General features: G+C 34.1%; 1 pseudogene; it reads left to right on the plus strand.

Annotated features, from left to right (window-relative positions):
* The window catches only part of LOC139854369 (protein PLASTID TRANSCRIPTIONALLY ACTIVE 14-like), a 46,307-nt pseudogene extending 40,621 nt beyond the window's left edge, over positions 1 to 5,686 (plus strand).
* The last annotated feature ends 17,412 nt before the right edge of the window (positions 5,687 to 23,098 follow it).

The following is a 23,098-nucleotide window of genomic DNA, read 5'->3' on the forward strand; positions in this document are numbered from 1 at the left end:
AAAAGACAATACATCAGTTACTAGAAACCGTCATCGTAATCATCATCATCATCAGTGTGATTTAATTTCAGTAACTTTGTATGGTTTTCGTTTAATGTTCGTCGTTATAATGTAATTTAATTCAGTAACTTTGTATGATGTTGCTTGTAGTTGAAATGTTATAATTTCAGTAACTTTGTTAGATTTCAAAAATAACTGCGATTTTTCATTCATTTAATAGAAAGTACAATAAAATATTAAAACAACGATATAATTAAACTAAAACACAAAAAATTATAAAAAAAACTACATAATTAAACTAAAACATAATTAAATATAAAAAAAACGATATAATTAAACTAAAAAATAATAAATGGAAATGCGATTAAAACGTCAACTCAGTGTGATTTATTCATCTTCCAAAAGTAAATAAAGAGAAATGCGATTAGAACGTCAACTCAGGGTTTCTTTTATACCGTTCTACTGATCATCTGTTCGGAGATATGTAGCGGACAATTCCGGAACACAGTCATCTTCGTAATATAAGACGTCCGTGTGTTCGAACGGAACCTTTTCTTTCAAAAAGTATAAAAGGTCCTCTAAACCTACGTCACGAACATCAATTTCTTCAAACGTAGATTTCGAACTACTCGTATAATCGTAAAGTTTCATTTCATTACTGAATTTACTTTCGTAATACACTTCTAATGAGACAATCAACGGCGGAAGGGTCAACATTTTCGGTGTGTTTGATGTGTGTTTGACGTGTGCAATGTTGTTGATAATTGACTCTATAAATATGAAAAAACTGTCAAAAATGTCGTCCCCAATAGGCTTTAGGGACGACATGTCGTTCCCAAATATGGCGCCAAAATTTTTGTTCTTTTGGAGCAAATTTTTTCCCCACCGACAAAAATAAAAAAAAATGTTTTCGTTTTGGGAACGACATATAGGGACGACATGTCGTCCCTAAAAAATTGGCGCGATTTTTTTTGCTTTTTGAAGCCAGTTTCTGGCACGAGAAATAATTAAAAAATTTAAAGTTTATTTCGGGATGACATGTCGTCCCTAAATGTCGTCCCTAACAAAATGGTCAAACTTTTGTTAAAAAGCAGCCCAATTTTTTGTCCTTTAGCGTATTTTTGGGGACAACTTGGTGTCGTCCCTAATACCGTCGTCCCCATGTTAGATTTTCTTGTAGTGTCAAGCGATTAGATTCACTCTTATCATTCAAAATTACGTTATGGTTTCACTAATTTGAATTATGTGTTCTTCATTAGCTTTCTAAACGTGTTCTTTTGACATGCTATAGGATGACCTCAACGAGCTACACGATGAGAGTCTTGCTTCAACTATGAGAAAAGAGAAAGCACGAGTCTTAGAATTTTGAAAAAAAGGGGTACTCACAGTCCTTTGGCTTTACTGGGAATGACACATATTTCCACGTGTGTATGTGATAGATAATAATAAATTCGATTCTATATTAATTTAAAAATCTGAAATGAGTCATCAATCTGGAATTGAGGATAGTTGCCAACAATAGTCATGAAACTGACCTAATCTAATTTTTTTTCTCATTTGTTAGTGAATATAACTTATTAAGCAGATAAATAGATATGGTCACCCGATCCTTATTATTTGTCTACTGATACTTTGGCCAAGAAATTGATGGACAATGATGCATTTTGTTATTCTATTATTTTAATAATTTTAGCAAATTAAGGTAAATATAAATATATAAAGACTTTATTTGTCATTGTTTAAGTTTAAAAGTTTGGGGTATGCACCGTTTCAACGTAGCCCATCTCTCTGTCTTATTTATCACTTCAGCAAATACATTCCAATCTTTCACTTTTTATCGACTCTAAACCTTCAAAAACACACTCTCAAAATGACGTCGATGAAGAAATTGATGCTTTGTCAAAGGGTTCTTGGAATGCTCGTATTTTTTTTACCACAAATTTACCAAACTTGAAAATTGAAAAATGATGCTACCTGAAAATTATCTCAGGCTGGAATATGTACTGCTGTTACGTTAGCCTATCGGAGGTGGTTGCCTTCACGTTCAAGATATGATTATCTGTTATGACAATTTGCCTAGCGCACCCACACCAGCGGAAGCGAGGATATAATTTGTTTGAGACAAACTTGCGAGAAATAATAAAATGCAAATAAAGTAACTGATAACACGACGATTTAACGTGGTTCGGCAAATCCTGCCTACGTCCACCCCAAGAGTCTCATTTATTCTTATAATATAAAGAACCCGGTACAAGAAAAAGTACACTATGAGTTAAACCCAAACCCAAGCCCCTTAGATAAAATCTAAGTTTCTCGTACTCTCTTTTACACTCCTTACAAGAATAAAACTCTCAACCTCACAAATAAACACACTCCGTTGATAAACCCTATCAACTATGTTTTTCCCATTTGTGACTTTTGATCCGTTCTCTCTGGATAGATTTACTTCCATGCATGGCCTTCATATTTATAGGTGCATGTATACATGTGAAAACTACATGTGAAAGGAACAAGTTGAACATGTACATGCATATTTGCCAACCTTTTCCTTTTTGACTAATGATTCATGCAGAACCAATTTTTCTTCAAATTAGGTAACCAAACATCCCACATTAATTCCATGTGCATAAAAAATATAATATAAATGTTTGTCAAAAAACTATGGACTACCGTCCAACATTATCCCATATTCGCATTAAAGTTGAATGCATGTTTTTTTACTAGTCACAAAATAGAAACTGAATCTGAAACCCTAATTACCATGAAACACTAAAAGAAGTCACTCCTGGTTAATTTGTTGTACCGGCAGCAGTTGTAGCTACTGGGTTGAAGTTTTCGGAAATAATTTATAGTATGAATAGATTGATGTTGCTACCTGGATGGCTACCCATCATTATTAAGCGTATGCTCCATTTGCAAATATTCTTTTTTTTCCTTCTTTTATTTTCTTCATCAACTTGTATTGATACAAATTTATATAAAAAAATTAAAAAAATATAAATAAAAAGAATACCTGTAGATAGATCGTACACATAACAATCATGTGTAGCTATTCAGTTAGCAATAGTAACCATATTTATATTAAAAGGTATTTTCGATAATTTCAACCCTCCAACTAAAATTGTTATCGGTACAACAAGTTGACTGAGAGTGATTTCTTTTGTGGTTTCATGGTTATTTGGGGTTTCGGATTCGGTTTCTTTTATGTGGCTCCAGAAAAAAAATGTGAATTCGACTTCAATGCAAACATGAGATGATCATATGTTAAACGTGAAGACAACCACCTCCAGTAGGCTGACATAGCAGCAACACTTACTCCAGTGATATGAGTTTTCAGGTAGTGTCGTATTTGTAGTTTTCAAGTTTGGTAAGTTGGTGGTAGAAAACATACAGCATTCCAAGAACCCTTTCAACAAAGTCTCATTTTCATTGGCGTCATTTTGGGAGATAGTGTTTTTGGAGGGTTAGAGTAATGAAATTGGAAGAATGAAATGTATTTGCCGAAATGATCAACAAGAGAGAGAGAGAGAGAGAGAGAGAGAGAGAGCTCTTTTGAAACGTGCATAAACCAACCTTTTGAAATCGAACCATGACAAATAACGTTCTTATATATTTATTTTTATTTTATAATTAGTTAAATTTATTAATTTATTACCAGAATAACAGAATTGTAGCTTTGTCAATCAATTTTTTGGCCGAAGTAACAGTAGAAAAGTGATCGGATCGGGTGACCATATCTATTTATGTGTTTGATCAGTTAAGGTCACTTTCACTAACAAAGAGAGATTTCTTTAAGTTGGGCAAGTTCCACTGCTAATGTTGGCAATTATCTCCAATTGCTGGTTAATGACCCATATGAGATTTTTAAATTAATATATAACATCGATTATCATTATCTAGCACACACGAACGCGGGAATTTGTGCCATTTTCAGATATGTCAAACCACTCGTGTCAGCCAAATTGCTTTTTATATTGGGGGTTCAGACATCGGATGTTAGAGGTGATGACAAATCTTGGGACAACGGATTAAAAAAGGGGAATAGGTAAATTTAGAATCGTTATTACTCGATATGTTGTTTTTTCTTTCTTTCTTTTCTGGAAATCAAGTGACAATAAGAAAAGCGTATTTCTTGTATACATTCCTATTTTCCTTTATGTTCAAATACTTGTTCGATATCCATTTAATCAATTCGACGATCATCTCGGGTCTTTTATTTAATGAATGTACTTAGATTTAGATGTCCTTTAGTCATTAATTTGATTCACGATAAGGAAAAAAGATTCAATTGACATTATGCTGATCATTAATTATCAAATCTTTTTGGTCTTCATAATATTTGTGTGGTGACTGGTGAGTTACATCAAGATGTGTTATAAATCATTTACTTATAATATCACCAAAGAAATCTGTGCAAGTCTGGAGAGTAGTTTTTGAATCCTAAGGGAACCAACTCATGTACTTTTTTTTTTTATTATTATTATTATTTTTTCTCTAACGGGTCATGTAATTACCTTTCAATTGATAAATAAACTTCTCTTGTTTTGACAAAATTCCATTTGAAGAGTACCAATATGCCCCTAGGCCAAGGTTGCAAATCTCGCCACTCTAATTCAGTGAGTATCCGAGTAATCTCGAGTTTTGGTCGAGTTTTGACCCATTTTCCGAATAATCTCGAGTTTTGGTCGAGTTCGACCGAGTTCGATTACTCAGCTTGGAGCTCGCCAAAAACCGAGTACTTGGCTAGTAATTTCGAGTTATTCAACCTTGCCCTAGGCAATCATTAATTTGATTTTACTTTAAAAGATTTTCCCCATCTTTCACCAGCATGAGCCTATGAGGTATTTTTTACTCCTAACTAACGGTAAGAAAACCCTTCAATATATTATTTGTGAAGGATGCTCAGCTTATTCATTATCTTTTCAGATGATGATCAATTACATGAGTGGCCAGATGAACAATATGTTTACGCAAAGATATGGCCTTTCGAAACCTTCTGTAAGTTCCCTTAAATCTCCTACAAAACTAGACCCTTTTTTAATCAAATTTCCTTCATTTGTCGTCTCCGTTTTGTGGGAAACATTTTTAGGTACAAATCCATATCCCACGTTGCAATGTGAAAAAATAACAATAATTTGAATGTATATCCTGCTTATCTGAACTTTCAACTTTAAACTTATGTCAATTAACTCCTATAACTTAAGATCTTTTGAAATCTGTGGTTTAAACGTTGTAGAATCCTCGGTATGTTCTTCCTTTTACTGGAAATTCAAGGATTCATTTAGATTCCTTTTTGTCAGTCTTCAACATATCTGGCTCTTACGAAGATTATTACCATAACGGTACATATCACTGCCAGCATTATTTATATCTTAACGTTCATAGTTTACTATTTCTTAAATGGATTTTTACTATATCTAATATCTGCTCCTTGATTACCTGGGAGCCAAATTAGCAAATGAAGGAGACAGTTTTGTAGATGGAACAGTTTATTAGCTGCAAGAACATTACCCACATGGTCAGAAGGGGGATATGCTTTTACTTCCGAGCTTAGAAATAAAGGCTGCCAAAGTCTTGCAAGAAGAATGCAAACAGTTTCTTTAGCACCACTTCTAATCAAGACCAGCATATATTAAGTAACGTTTTATTTACCGATGGGATATACTGTGTTTTTAATTATGTGTAGCCAAATAGGCGGGTAGATTCTCTGGTCACAAGCGTTGGGATGTGGTCGTGAGGAGGGCAGCTGAAGGTCTGGTAGCTTCGATCACTATCTCGCGAGTAGGAGCTTATATCTCGCGATCGCGAGAAAGCAGTTGGGCGTCCAATTAGAGCTTGATTAGGATTCCTAGTCCCGTTGTGATTCTAACTCATTTTCGCTATAAATACAACCTATAGTAACCTGTAACATGTATCTACGAAATTTAATAAGAATATACATGTGGTTAGCCGTGGATTAAACCAATAGCAATATTGGATATAAACACGTTATATTCTCATGTTATTTACGTTCTTGCATTCGTTCTTCGTGTTTACTTATAATTTTCTGTTTATTGTTCGTGGGTTTGATAACTTGGGGTTATCAAGTCTTGTTAGTGTTAGCCATTATATCTTAGCCCGTTTATTTAGCAGTTGGGCCTAGCCCTTTTATATTGTTTAGGGTTTAGCAGTTTATATATTCATGTGTTATGTACTGTTAATGATTCATAAGAAATACTAAGTATCTTGATTATTACATGGTAATCAGAGCTTAGGTATTTCAAAAAAAAAAAAAAAAAAAAAAGAACCAACCCCTACGACTTCCACAACAAAATCACGGCGCTAACAGTTCTGAAGTTTTCTTTTCCTCGATTTGGTTCCAAAGTTCAATACTTGCAAGAGCTTCCAATACGGCGCAACAATTATTTTCATCTAGTGTTTTTGCACAAAGAAAGCAAAAAGCATCTTCAAGGCACGTGTACACAGACAACCTTTTAACATTCAATTTTATTATTTGCTTTCAAATTCATATTGCAATTTCTATCATCGATTTCAAATAAATTGCTATTCTGTCATTGGTGAACCCGACGGACCGACAAGTGAGACGACCCGTCCTAATCCATAAGGACGAATACAATAACATATGATTTCATTGCGAGGTATTTGACCTCTATATGATACATTTTACAAACATTGCATTCGTTTTAAAAGACAAACTTTCATTACGTCAAAAGTTGACAGGCATGCATACCATTTCATAATATCCAACTATAAATGACCTAATATATCATTTACTTAATCATAATCTTTATTGAACTCAACGACTTGAATGCAACGTTTTTAGAAATATGCTATGAATGACTCCAAGTAATATCTTTAAAATGAGCAAATGCACAGCGGAAGATTCGTAGAGTCGTGCCGCGCGTTGTGGGGATGGAACAAAGTGCCTTCCTTAGTGAGAGATTTATCCTAGATGGTGTCTTAGTGGCGAATGAAGTGGTTGATGATCTCAAGCGTAATAAAAAACATGGTCTTATTTTCAAAGTCGATTTCGAGAAAGCCTTTGATTCGATCAATTGGAACTATCTTCTAGTAGTTATGACTTGTATGGGTTTCGGGGTTAAATGGCGAAAGTGGATGGCATCTTGCTTACAATCAGCCTCAATTTCGGTCTTAATTAATGGCTCCCCGACAGGTGAATTCCATCTAAGGCGGGGTGTTAGGCAAGGTGACCCCCTATCACCTTTTCTTTTCATTATCGCGTCGAAAGGCCTTAACATTCTTACTAAAGTGGCGGTGGACAAAGGCATGTATAAAGGGGTTGAAGTTGGTAACGAGAAGGTTATTATTTCCCATTTACAATACGCGGATGACACGATTTTTTTCGGGGAATGGAGTAAGCGTAATGATCGAAACTTAATGTATTTACTAGAATGTTTTGAAAGGGCTTCGGGTTTAAAGGTGAACTATAATAAAAGTCACATTTATGGGGTAGGTATTAGCAACTCAGAGGTGGAAGATCTTGCCTCATGGTGTTCTTGTCAATCGGGTAAGTTACCTTTTATGTATTTGGGTCTCCGTGTGGGTAATAAGATGAAGAAATTGAAAGATTGGTCCCCGATTATCAAAAAGTTCAACAATCGGTTATCGGAGTGGAGAGCTAAAATGATTTCATTCGGTGGTCGTTTGACTCTTGTTAAATCGGTTCTCTCTAGTTTACCGCTCTACTATTTCTCGCTTTTTCGTGCCCCTCCTTGTGTGCTAAAATGTCTAGAGAGTGTGAGACGTATTTTCTTTTGGGGTGGGTCGGGTTCAAACTCTAAAATGTCTTGGGTCAAATGGGAAACAATCCTTCTTCCTCACGAAGAAGGAGGCTTAAATATCATGTCACTCAAATGTAAAAATCTTGCCCTTCTTTGTAAGTGGTGGTGAAGGTTCAAAACCGAAACCAACGCTTTGTGGGTCTCGGTGATTCGTAGCATTTATGGTTCTAATGGAGGACTTGTGTTTGGTATTGGGCCTGCCCGTAACCGAAGCGCCAGTCTTTGGTTTTTTATTTGTGATGCAGGAAAACACGTTGATAGGCTAGGGATCCTCTTCTCTAGTTCATTTACTCGCGCAATTGGAAATGGGGCGGACACAATGTTTTGGGATGACACTTGGATCGGGAACGTTTGCTTCAAGGAAAGATTCAACAGGCTATTTCGACTTTCACTTGACAAAGCAGCAACAGTGCAAGAGATGGTTCATAACTCAAATGGTGGGCTGTCGGTTGGCTATTCTTGGGCCCGTGAGCCCACTGGGCGAACTGCAGCAGAACTTCAAGAGTTGCGTGGGCTAATTTAGCCCATTAAACTGGTTAGCGAAAAACAAGATGGGTGGCAATGGGCACTAGACGAAAACAAGGGGTACACGGTTATGGTAATGTCCAAACTCATTGAAATTATCACATTGGTTCGTGAAAATTCGGCGGTAGAGACCTTGCGTAACAGATTAGTTCCAAAAAAAGTGGAGATCTTCATTTGGCGAGCGAGAAGGGGGCGCATTCCGGTTAGACTAGAACTAGACAAAAGGGGTATTGACTTACATAGCGTGAGATGTCCGGTTTGTGATGGGGGTATAGAGCGGGTGAACACATTCTTTTTTCTTGCCAATTCGCTCAAGAGGTGTGGTTAAAAGTTCTAAATTGGTGGGGATACAATACGTCAATTTTCGGCTTCGACGACATCTTTAATGGGACTTTTGGTTCGCTAGCTACAGACAACAAAATTTTTTTTTGGCAAGCGGTTTGTTGGATTGTTTGTTATTTGCTTTGGAAGAATCGTAATAAAAAGGTTTTCAAGAACAAAATTGGGGTGGTTCCTTCACTAATCTTGGAGATTCAAACCCTATCTTTCGACTGGCTTTCGAGGAGACAAAATCGACATAAGCTCGAGTGGCATAATTGGTTTTCTAACCCCATATCGTGCTAGTTGCAATCTTTGCAACCTAATTCGTGTGTAGTTTTCTGTATTTTCTTATTGTTTTTAAGCGGCCACAATGTCACCTTTGTACTTATATCGTTGATTAATATAATTCCTACTTGCTTTTCAAAAAAAAAAAAAAAATCCTGAGAATAAACATGCTTTAAAGTATCAACCAAAAGGTTGGTGAGTTCATTAGTTTATCAACAATATTCATTTCCATCATTTTTAATAGACCACAAGATTTTCATTTCCATTTCTCATAAATATACATCTCATACATAGAGATAAAAATCATTCATATGGATTGAAAACCTGGTAATCGACCTTAACTAGATGCATATTGAATATCCCCATCATTCCGAGACTTCCTTCGGACATGATAAATTCGAAGTACTAAAGCAGTTCAAATTCTCTGACTGGGGCTTGTTAGTGCCCATAGATCTATCTTTAGGATTCGTGTCAATTTGGGGCCAGTTCCCAAATTCTTAGATTACCAGACTAAAAAGGGGCAAATTCGATTTCGATAATTCAACCATAGAATGTAGTTTCAATTACTTGTGTCTATTTCGTCAAACATTTATAAAAACGCATGTATTCTCAGTCCCAAAAATATATATTGCAAAAGCATTTAAAAAGGGAGCAAATGAAACTCACAATACTGTATTTCGTAGTAAAAATACATATGATGGCACTGAACAAGTGTAGTGTTGGCCTCGGATTCACGAACCTATATTAAGTATATATATTATATAATGGTCAATGTCTGTCTAACAATTAAGGTCGGGTCATAGTGTACCACAATCCTAATGCTCGAGATCGATATGCAAAAGTCAACAAAAGTCAATTTGACCCAAAATGATTTATAAAATCTATACATGTTTATTATATAACTTAAATATAGTCGTTTTATATATTTAAATATATTTATCAGATTTTAATAGAGTAAATAATAAAAGTCATTTATTAATAAAATTTTTATATTAAAATATATATATGATAAAAATATACTTTTATATACTTAAGTAATAAAATTTATAAAGTTCACTTAATATCCTAAAATATAGTAATATTTATTATTAATGTAATTATATTACGTGTGGTAAAAATATCTTTGTATTACATATTTATTTGATAAAAATAATATTGATAATAATAATAAAAATTGTATTATTTTGTAATAATAATAATAATTATTATTATTCTACTAATAATAAAAATAACCATATTTATATTTACTAATGATGATATTTATTATAATAAAACGATTATTCTAATCATGATAATTTTTATAATAACAATACTTTTTATTATTAACTATGATAATAATATTTTATAAAAATAATAATTTTATTCAAAATGCTAATCTTTAATAATAATAATAATAATAATAATAATAATAATAATAATAATAATGATATTTTATAATAACAATGATATTTCTATTAAAATGATAATTTTAATAAAAATGATAGTTTTAATATTATTGATACTTTTAATAATAATAATAACGATAAAAATAATAAAATGATAGTTTTGATACAAATATTAATTATTTTAGTAGTAATAATAATAATAATAATAATAATAATAATAATAAAAATAATAAAAATAATAATAATATTGATTATTAGATAATACTAAAAATGACGATAATAACGATAACGATAACGATAACGATAACGATAACGATAACGATAACGATAATAATAATCATTTTAACAATAATAATGAATTATAGATAATTCAATTAACGATATCTTTTAATACGTTCATAGAAACCATACGCTTTCTAAATGAAAAATTATTAATTTTTCGCCAGCTTTCCAACGACATGCATATCATATACCTTATCTCAGTAGCATATGTACTAAATTCATGATTTATCATAAACTATATAACGACGAAATTAAACATACAAGCATGCAATATCATATGTACTCGAGCACTAGTCAGGGATACACTATTAATAAATAAAAGTTAAGTTATGAGTGCTCACATATCAATATTGAGATTCAATATTGCAGGAAAGTACGTAGACGCGACGAAGATGATAAACAATAGGTTGACCTCACGAGCATACCCACGAACTATACCCATAATCTCCAAAGCAATAACCCATAATTTCCTTAGCTCTATCCCTCTCATAAACCCATTTTGAAAACATGCGAGCAGAACCTCGTCGTAGTATTTTATGTATAAATAATAATAATACCATACTACTACTACTACTACTACTACTAATAATAATAATAATAATAATAATAATAATAATAATAATAATAATAATAATAATAATAATAATAATAATATATGAAGTTCGAGAGAGAAAGATAGATTAGTGTGTGTGTAACCAGTGAACGAATTCGATTTATAGAGAATTCCTGACATTCACCTCCATGCGATCGCATGGATTTCGTGTGTTACCTTCATGCGATCGCATGAGTGCATTTTCCAGCTAATGATCCTTTGTTTTACTCTGCCGACACACATTTAATATTATATATAATTAATTATTTAATCTATATAATTAATTATATAATATATTATATTTACGAGCATGGTTAAAATGTAATTTTTGTTCCAATGATTCGTACGTTGTCAATCGACTAAAGTCTCAGTTTCGGTTTCTAGAACGGTTTTTCGTACACTTAGAAAACTAGCGTTTTACGTTTCGTGATGTGTACCTTTAACAAAAATATAGACTTAACTTATCAATAACTAAATCATTCGAAGTGTAACTTGAATGTTAGAGTGTTTTGGTCATTAGCTTTTATAAATCGACGTCTCGTTATTCATATACTTAATACTATTTTGAATCTATATATAATAAAAGAACATTAATATTGTTTTCTTATATATTCAAATGTTTTATATATATAGACATTTCCTAATGATACATTTTGAAATATATAATATTGTTTTTGTAAAATAGATTGTTCATTACACACACACACACACACACACACACACACACACACACACACACACACATATATATATATATATATATATATATACATATACATATATAGACATTTCCTAATGATACATTTTGAAATATATAATATTGTTTTTGTAAAATAGATTGTTCATTACACACACACACACACACACACACACACACACACACACACACACACACACACACACATATATATATATATATATATATATATATATATATATATATATATATATATATATATATATATATATATATGTATATATATATACTTGTAAGGTTATCGTTTATAATATCAAATCTTAATTAGTTTTTATATAAAAATATCCTAAAGTTCATTTATCTCAAAAACGTTTTCGTACGTTTGAAGTTAAATCAAATAAACACTATAACGTTTAGTTTTTTTAAAGCAATTATATTAGAGTTCATTTCATTAAGAGGTTATATTAATAGAATTCGTCATATCGTAAAATGTTCTAGGAAAGTAGTCTCATATAAAGCCTAATGGATTTCATGTTTTTAAATTACCATTTGTTGGTGAAACGTAGGATAAAGTCCAATGGCTAATTTACTTAACTTGTTGATACCCAACATCTAAGTTATTTACATTCTACGTTCTTATTTTTACATTAAATAATATGAAAGTTAAATAGTTACCTTATCAAAATAAAGAGGAATCTATGGTAAAACATGAATTGGAAATCAAACAGAGATCTCCACTAACCCTTGTCTAGTTTTCGTTAATTGACACTTTTGTTCTTACATGTAAATCACTTTACGAATTATTCCGAATACCGTTAAAAAGGAAAGGATTTCCTAAATCAAAGTGGACCTCTCAACAGAGACTCGTAATCATATAATGTATCTGATAAATCAATCATTTGATATTATCTTCTAATTCCGTCGATAATCATATTGAAACAAATACGTTCTTGTAAAGTATTATACGTTTAATACTTGGTTAATATTTTCAAGTTATAATATATATATATATATATATATATATATATATATATATATATATATATATATATATATATATATATATATATATATATATATATACACACATATACATACATATATAATATATATATATACAATCATATCCATTTATATAATGGTTCGTGAATCGTCGGAGTTTGGTCGAGGTTAAATGAATGTATGAACATAGTTTAAAATTTTTGAGATTCAACATTTCAGACTTTGCTTATCGTGTCGGAAACATATAAAGATCAAGTTTAAATTTGGTCGGAAATTTCTGGGTTGTCACAACAAGGATTTCATCAGAAGCATATTACAAATTTTATATCATATTTAATTCCTTTTTTAGTTATTAGCTATGGTGAACGATGACAATAGAATTCGGCAACAATCTAGTAGTTCAACGCAGGCTAAGCTACTTAATATTATTGAAGACCAAAATAAGTTGCTAGCCCAATATGGCTTAGGACATGTACAACATGCCCACACCTATCCAACAACCCAACAATATTCTATCCTTGGGCTACCACCTTCTACTAGTCGGGAAGCTCAAATACCACACGCATTCAACACCACTTTAGAGAATCTTGGTTCAGCAGCTTGGCACATGGATACTGTTGCATCCACTCATCTTACCTCCTGCATTAATAATCTTAGTATAATTTTTAATAATTGCAAATATCCGTCAGCCGCCGTAGGTAACGGGAACACTATTCCCGTTACCAACACCGGTCATAGCTTGTTACCTAATGTTCACAAACCCTTACATTTACATAATGTTCTCGTTACCCCAAATATTGTAAAAAATCTCATTTCTGTTCGTCAATTTACTCGTGATAATATTGTCTCTGTTGAATTTGATCCTTTTGGATTTTCCGTGAAGGATTATCTGACGCGTCGTCTTCTTCTCCGATGTGACAGCACCGGTGATCTTTACTCTGTCACTTCACCATCCCCTCATCATGCTCTCACTATTAGTCCGGTTACATGGCATCAACGTCTTGGTCATCCAGGGCATGATGTTTTTCGCAAACTACTTTCCAATAAAGATATTATCTGTAATAAAACTATGTCCCATGTTTTGTGCCATGAGTGTCAACTTGGCAAACATGTTCGTCTTCCCTTTTCTATTTCTAGCACTAATGTTACTGCGCCTTTTGATATTATTCATTCTGATTTATGAACTTCTTCCGTTTCTAGCATTAGTGGTTTAAAATATTATATTATTTTTCTTGATCATTATACGCATTATGTATGGGTTTTTCCGTTACGAAATAAATCTGAAGCACTAACTAAATTTATCCAATTCTGCACCTTTGTACAAACTCAGTTTAAGCAAGAGATAAAAGCATTCCAATGTGACAACGGCGGCGAATTCGATAACACTGCCTTCCATCAACTCCTACAAACCCATGGCATTCAATTCCGCTTTTCTTGTCCTCATACATCTCAACAAAATGGAAAGTCTGAATGCATGCTCCGCACCATTAATAACCTCATCCGCACTCTTCTCTTTCAAGCTCATCTTCCGCCAATCTATTGGGTGGAAGCTCTCTACATGGCCGCTTATCTTCTTAATATTCTTCCCTCTTCCGCAATTAATCATGAAATACCACACACCCGTCTCTACCAACAAAAACCCGTGTACACCAATCTCCGCGTCTTCGGATGCCTTTGCTATCCCCACCTTAATACCACAAATAAACTCGCGCCTCAATCCAATCCCTGCATCTTTCTCGGCTATCCTTCAAACCATCGGGGCTATCGCTGCCTTGACTTGACTACAAATAAAATCATTCTATCTCGCCATGTCACCTTCGACGAGACATCTTTCCTTTTCGGCTTTATGACACCGACTCAGCCTCCCTCTTACGACTTTCTTGATCCTCCTCCCAATCTCTTTTCCCGCTCCTTCCATCTCTCCGAATCTCCTCCTGCTCCAGAGACACAGTTTCCTCCACATGAGGCTACTGATAATACGCATCCCACTACTACCTCTCTTCCTGAGACACAACCTCCTCCCACTGAAGCTTCCACCTCTACTACCTCTCAGTCTACTCACCCTCTGATTACACGTACACGCCTCGGTACTACAAAACCTGTCCAACGACTTAACCTCCACACATATGTTATATCTCCCATTCCCCGTTCTTACCCTGACACACTCCATGACCCCAACTGGAAACAAGCTATGACTGACGAATATAATGCTTTAATTAACAATAGTACTTGGAAACTTGTGCCTCGCCCATCGGACACGAACATAATTCGCTCCATGTGGTTATTTAAGCATAAGTTTAATGCATATGGTAACTTAAGCAGGTATAAGGCGCGACTTGTTGCTAATGGCCGCAACCAGCAGATTGGTGTTGATTGTGATGAGACATTCAGTCCGGTGGTCAAACCGGCAACTATACGCACAGTTCTCAGTTTAGCGATTTCTCGACACTAGCATGTTCATTAGCTAGATGTCAAGAATGCATTTCTTCATGGTCAGCTGTCTGAGACAGTTTACATGCATCAGCCTCCGGGATTTCGGGATCCTAGATATCCCGATCATGTCTGCTTACTGCAGAAATCTTTATATGGCCTCAAACAGGCCCCGCGCGCATGGTTTCAGCGCTTTGCCGGATATGCTCAGCGCCTTGGATTCCACCACAGCCGATGTGATACTTCTTTATTTATTTATCGACAGGGATCCGACATTGCTTACCTCCTATTATATGTGGATGACATTGTGTTGACAGCATCCTCCACTAGCTTGCTTCAGAGGATTATACTATCTTTACATAAGGAATTCGCCATGACTGACTTAGGAGCCCTGAATTATTTTCTTGGCATCTCAGCATCGCGTACTGCTACTGGTATGTTCTTGTCTCAAAAGCAGTATGCCATATAGATTCTTGAGCGAGCCGATATGACTTCTTGTCAACCGTGCAGGACCCCTGTTGAGCCGGGCGCCAAGCTCACTGCCCACGGTCCCTCTATGCAGGACCCGAATTTATATCGTAGCCTTGCAGGTGCATTACAGTATCTCACCTTCACTCGTCCAGACATCTCCTATGCAGTTCAGCAGATTTTTCTTTTCATGCACGACCCGCGGGAGCAACACTTACATGCTCTCAAGCGAATTGGTCGTTATGTTCAGGGGACTCTTGACATGGGACTACAGTTATATGCATCGTCCCCTAACACTTTGGTTGCTTACTCTGACGCTGACTGGGTCGGTTGCTCTACCACCAGGCGCTCCACTTCTGGGTATTGTGTCTTCCTTGGCAACAATCTACTCTCTTGGTCTCCGAAGCGGCAACTTACTCCTTCTCGCTCCAGTGCCGAGGCAGAATATCGAGGAGTTACCAATGCTGTTGCTGAGACATGTTAGATACGTAATCTTCTTCGTGAGCTTCACTGTCCTCTCACCTCTGCTACACTAGTTTACTGTGATAATGTTAGCTCTGTCTACCTTGCATCTGATCCGGTCCAACATCAGCGGACCAAACACATTGAGATAGACATTCATTTTGTGAGAGATTTAGTTACACAGGAACATGTCCGGGTTCTACATGTTCCATCCAGATATCAGTTTGCAGACATCTTCACCAAAGGCCTTCCATTTGCTCTATTCGACGAGTTCAGCTCCAGTTTGAGTGTCCGTCATACTCCCGCTCCAACTGCCGGGGGATGTTAGCCATTCTATCTTAGCCCGTTTATTTAGCAGTTGGGCCTAGCCCTTTTATATTGTTAGGGTTTAGCATTTTATATATTCATGTGTTATGTAATGTTAATGATTCATAAGAAATACAAAGTATCTTGATTATAATAGTTAGGGCTCACTAATCATTTTTAACAGTAAGATCACTTAATTAAGCTCATGGGTTTTAGTCAGTTGATGCAAGTAAATATCTTGCATATGTAGTGACCCGAACTTTTCCATGTTTATATATATTAATTGAGATTGATATTTACATGACTAAATGTTTCCAACGTGTTAAGCAATCAAACTTGTTAAAACTTGATTAAATGAAATAAGTTTCATATAGACAATTGATCACCCAAGTTGACCGGCGATTCACGAACGTTACAAAATTGTAAAAACTACATGTTGTGGTATATATAGACATATATATATGGTTGACATGAGATTATGATGAGTAAGTATCCCACTAAGTATATTAACAATGTGTGATATACAAAATAAATGAGATTACTAAGTTAAGAAACTCGAAATGATATATATAACGATTATCGTTATGATAACGTCTACTAAATATATATGTATCATATTAAGATATTGATACACTATATTTAACATGATAAAATTATATTTAAATATATCATTAAGTGTGTTAACAATGAACTACATATGTAAAAACAAGACTACTAACTCAAGAATTACGAAACGAGACTTATATGTAACAATTATCGTTGTAACGATATTTTAATGTATATATCATATTAAGAGATATTCATACATCATAATATCATGATAATATAATAATTTAACATCTCATTTGATATAATAAACATTGGGTTAACAACGTTAATTGAGATCGTTAACTTAAAGGTTTCAAAACAACACTTACATGTAACGACTAACGAAGACTTAACGACTCCATTAGAATGTATATACATGTTGTGTTTTGATATGTATTCTTAAACTTTTGAAAGACTTCAAGACACATATCAAAGTACTTCTACTTAACAAAAATGCTTACAATTACATCCTCGTTCAGTTTCATCAACAATTCTACTCGTATGCACCCATATTCGTACTCGTACAATACACAGCTTTTAGATGTATGTACTATTGGTATATACACTCCAATGATCAGCTCTTAGCAGTCCATGTGAGTCACCTAACATATGTGGGAACCATCATTTGGCAACTAGCATAAAATATCTCATAAAATTACAAAAATATTAGTAATCATTCATGACTTATTTACATGAAAACAAAATTTCATATCCTTTATATCTAATTCATATACCAACGACCAAAAACATATACAAAAACTTTCATTCTTAAATTTTCTTCATTTAATTGATCTCTCTCAAGTTCCATCTTCAAGTTCTAAGTGTTCTTCATAAATTCCATAAGTATAGTTTCATAAAAATCAAGAATACTTCCAAGTTTGCAAGTCTACTTCCAAGCTTTCTAATCCATTCCAAGTAATCATCTAAGATCAAGGAACCTTTGTTATTTACAGTAGTTTATCTTTCTAATTCAAGGTAATATTCATATTCAAACTTTGATTCAATTTCTACAACTATAACAATCTTATTTCGAGTGAAAATCTTACTTGAACTGTTTTCGTGTCATGATTCTGCTTCAAGAACTTTCAAGTCATCCAAGGATCCTTTGAAGCTAGATCCATTTTTTTCATTTCCAGTAGTTTTATCCAGAAAACTTCAGGTAGTAACGATGTTCATAACATCATTCGATTCATACATATAAAGCCATCTTATTCGAAGGTTTAAACTTGTAATCACTAGAACATAGTTTAGTTAATTCTAAACTTGTTCGCAAACAAAAGTTAATCCTTCTAACTTGACTTTTAAAATAAACTAAACACATGTTCTATATCTATATGATATGCTAACTTAATGATTTAAAACCTGGAAACACGATGAACACCATAAAATCGGATATAAGCCATCGTAGTGAAACCGGGGGCTGTTTTGGTTTGGATAATTAAAAACTATGATAAACTTTGATTTAAAAGTTGTTCTTCTGGGAAAATGATTTTTCATATGAACATGAAACTATATCCAAAAATCTTGGTTAAACTCAAAGTGAAAGTATGTTTTTCAAAATGGTCATCAAGATGTCGTTCTTTCGACGAAAATGACTACCTCTTTAGTAATTGACATGTAACTTAAATATCCGACTATAAACCTATACTTTTTCTGTTTGGATTCTTAAATTAGAGTTCAATATGAAATCATAGCAATTTGATTCACTCAAAACGGATTTAAAATGAAGAAGTTATGGGTAAAACAAGATTGGATATTTTTGATCTTTTTAGCTACGGGAAATGTTTAACAAATCTATACAAATCATATCCTAGCTAACTTATATTGTATTATACATGTATTCTAATATATTATGTAATCTTGGGATACCATAGACACGTATGCAAATGTTTTGACATATCATATCGACCCATGTATATATATATTATTTGGAACAACCATAGACACTCTATATGCAGTAATGTTGGAGTTAGCTATACAGGGTTGAGGTTGATTCCAAAAATATATATACTTTGAGTTATGATCTATCCTGAGACGTGTATACACTGGGTTGTGGATTGATTCAAGATAATATATATATCGATTTATTTCTGTACATCTAACTGTGAACAACTAGTTATAGGTTATTAACGAGGACACCTGACTTAATACACTCAAATCTTTAAAACATAATAAAAATGGTTGTAATTATATTTTGATCATACTTTGATATATATGTACATATTTGTATAGGTTCGTGAATCGATCGGTGGCCAAGTCTTATTTCCGAGAAAGGAAATATCTGTGAAAGTGAGTTATAGTCCCACTTTTAAAATCTAGTATTTTTGGGATGAGAATACATGCAGGTTTTATAAATGATTTACAAAATAGACACAAGTACGTGAAACTACATTCTATGGTTGAATTATCAAAATCGAATATGCCCCTTTTTATTAAGTCTGGTAATCTAAGAATTAGGGAACAGACACCCTAATTGACGCGAATCCTAAAGATAGATCTATTGGGCCTAACAAACCCCATCCAAAGTACCGGATGCTTTAGTACTTCAAAATTTATATCATATCCAAAGGGTGTCCCGGAATGATGGGGATATTCTTATATATGCATCTTGTTAATGTCGGTTACCAGGTGTTCACCATATGAATGATTTTTATCTCTATGTATAGGATGTGTATTGAAATATGAAATCTTGTGGTCTGTTGTTACGATTTGATATATATAGGTTAAACCTATAACTCACCAACATTTTTGTTGACGTTTAAAGCATGTTTATTCTCAGGTGAATACTAAGAGCTTCCGTTGTTGCATACTAAAATAAGGACAAGATTTGTAGTCCATGTTTGTATGATATTGTGTAAAAACTGCATTCAAGAAACATATGTCGATGTAATATATTTTTATTGTAAATTATTATGTAATGGTCATGTGTAAACAGTATATTTTAGATTATCATTATTTTATAATCTACGTAATGCTTTTAAAACCTTTATTGATAAAATAAAGGTTATGATTGTTTTAAAAATGAATGCAGTCTTTGAAAAACGTCTCATATAGAGGTCAAAACCTCGCAACGAAATCAATTAATATGGAACGTTTATAATCAATATGAACGGGACATTTCTGTTGGTATCCGAGCGTTGATCTTAGAGAACCAGAAAATTTGCATTAGTGTGTCTTATCGAGTTTGTCAGGATGCATTAGTGAGTCTGGACTTCGACCGTGTTTTCTTAAAAAATGATTGCTTAACATTTTTGTTGGAAACTATATATTATTAACATGTAAATATTATGTGATATATTAATCTCTTAACATGTTTGATATTGTGTGATAGATGTCTACCTCTAGCACAAATCCCATTGACTCACCTAATAATAACAAAGAGTCGAATATATATTGGCAAGATTCAAAAGTTCCCGAAGAATCGGAAGAAGAGGAAATGGAACCGGAAGAAGAGGAACCAGAAGAAGAGGAACCGGAAGAAGAAGAGGTTCCGGAGGGAGGAATAGTAGGAACCACAGAAAATCGGTCAAATAAAAGAAAATCCTCAGCCAATGGACCAAAGTTAATAATGGTCAATGGTGTTTCAGCTAAGGAAGCAAAATATTGGGAAAATTACCAATTTTTCGATGAATCGGATCCTGATGAGGATTCCGATGATGTTATAGAAATTACCCCAACCCAATTTAATGAGGCAAAAGAAAATAATAAGGGAAAAGGCATCAAAATAGAGAAATCTGATTCCGACCCCGATGAACTTTATATGTACCGTCAACACCTGTATTTTCAATATCGTGACAATAATACGGGAACCTCTAAACCACCAGGTTTTTCTAAACCAATGTGGAAAACGAGGACTCGTATTAGAGGAACATCATATATCCCTAGAAGATTAGAAAAAATAACCAAGTTCGAAGAAGAAGAAACCAGTTATTCAGATTAGAGGGGTGTGAGCATGTTGTGTAATAAATGTATTGTAGTGTGCTTGTACTTTTATGTTCTATGTAAAAATTGCTTGTATTGTTTGTTATTACGAATCTAATCCTTGTCTATTTTACAGTATAAAAACAAAACGGACATTAAGGGTAGACAACCAAATATTTTAGAAGACCTACCAGAGGATATGATTGAGGAAATCTTGTCTAGAGTCGGTCAGAATTCATCAGCACATTTAGTTATGGCGAAATTAACTTGTCAAACATTTGAAAGACTTTCCAGAAATGCCTTAGTTTATAAAAGGCTTTCCTTTGATAGGTGGGGTATATCACATTGGGGAGACTTTAAGTTACGCCGTGTCTTCTTTAAAGCGTTAAATACGGGGAACCCAAATGCAATTTTACTCTACGGGTTAAGAACCTATTTTGACTCAACATATCCCAACATAGGATTTCGTGAATTAGAAAGAGCTTCTAACATGCAACATAAAGAAGCATGTTATGCTTACGGGTTAGTGATGTTCGCTTCTTACCAAAGTGAGAAAAAGAATATCGGATTGCAGCTTTTAAATAAAACTTTCCCACAAGTGACGGATTCAGTAGTTGGGGTGAGAAACATGGTTTTTAGATTATTACGGGGCTGTTGGACATTACGAAACCCTCGTCCTTTTGACGACATTACAACATGCTGCCTAGCCAATGGTCATAACGGTTATTTTCCACAAGACCAAGGATGGGAAGTCGTCTTAGTAAAACCAGAATGCATGACTTGTTTCTGGACTTATGAATTACGTGTCTTTATTTCCTTTGCTGAACAACTTGCGTATTAACTAGATTTATCTTCAAAACTGTCCTGTATCATAGTGTACTATATTTCATGTTATATGTAATATAGCGAAGTTGTAAGTTTGAAGAATATTTGTATGTGATATATTATTATAATCAGTTTTTCATATGGAATTGTAGTAGTTGAATCGTATATTAGCTACTAAGTATGAAATTAACGGGTAGGTAGTACCCGAATTTAAACTTATAAAACACTAATATGAAGAAAAAGCTTTTATAAATGAGTTCATATTATGCTACGAGATACTATTGACTACTCTTAATATTCTATATGATTAACTTGTTTCATTTGACTATTTTGAAGGAAATGGCACCGACTACTCGACACACCTTGAATATGAGCGAAGAGGAATTTCGTGCCTTTCTTGCTTCAAACATAGCCGTAGTACAGGCCACGCTACATACCAACAATAACTCTGAATCTAGCAATACAGCTAACGGCGCAAAAAATCGTGTAGGATGCTCCTACAAGGAATTCACTGCCTGCAAACCTTCAAAATTTGATGGGACCGAAGGACCAATCGGATTGAAACGGTGGACCGAGAAAGTTGAATCGGTGTTTGCCATAAGTAAGTGTGCTAAAGGAGATAAAGTGAAGTACGCTACACATACCTTCACAGGTATTGCGTTAACATGGTGGAATGCCTATCTAGAGCAAGTGGGACAAGATGCTGCTTACGCGCTACCGTGGTCAGCATTCAAGCACTTGATGAACGAGAAGTACCATCCCAGAACCGAGGTCAATAAGCTCAAGTCAGAACTTAGAGGGTTACGAACACATGGATTCGATATTACTTCGTACGAAAGACGATTCACAGAATTGTGCCTATTGTGTCCGAGAGCATTCGAAGATGAGGAAGAGAATATCGACGCATTTGTGAAAGGGTTACTGGAGAGAATCCAAGAAGATATAAGTTCACACGAGCCTGCCCCCATACAAAAGGCATGTAGAATGGCTCACAAACTAGTGAACCAAATTGAGGAAGAATTAAAGAACAGGCGGCCGAATAGGCCAACGTGAAGCTAGTCAAAAGAAAGTGAGAGAAAAACGGTGATAAGAGTCACCAAAACAACAACAACTATCCCAACAATCGCAACATCAATCGCAACTACAACAAACGGCACAACAACAACAACAACAACAACTACAACAATCATCCCAACAACAATAACAA

Source organism: Rutidosis leptorrhynchoides, chromosome 6, assembly GCF_046630445.1.
Source record: "Rutidosis leptorrhynchoides isolate AG116_Rl617_1_P2 chromosome 6, CSIRO_AGI_Rlap_v1, whole genome shotgun sequence".
Lineage (NCBI taxonomy): Eukaryota > Viridiplantae > Streptophyta > Magnoliopsida > Asterales > Asteraceae > Rutidosis > Rutidosis leptorrhynchoides.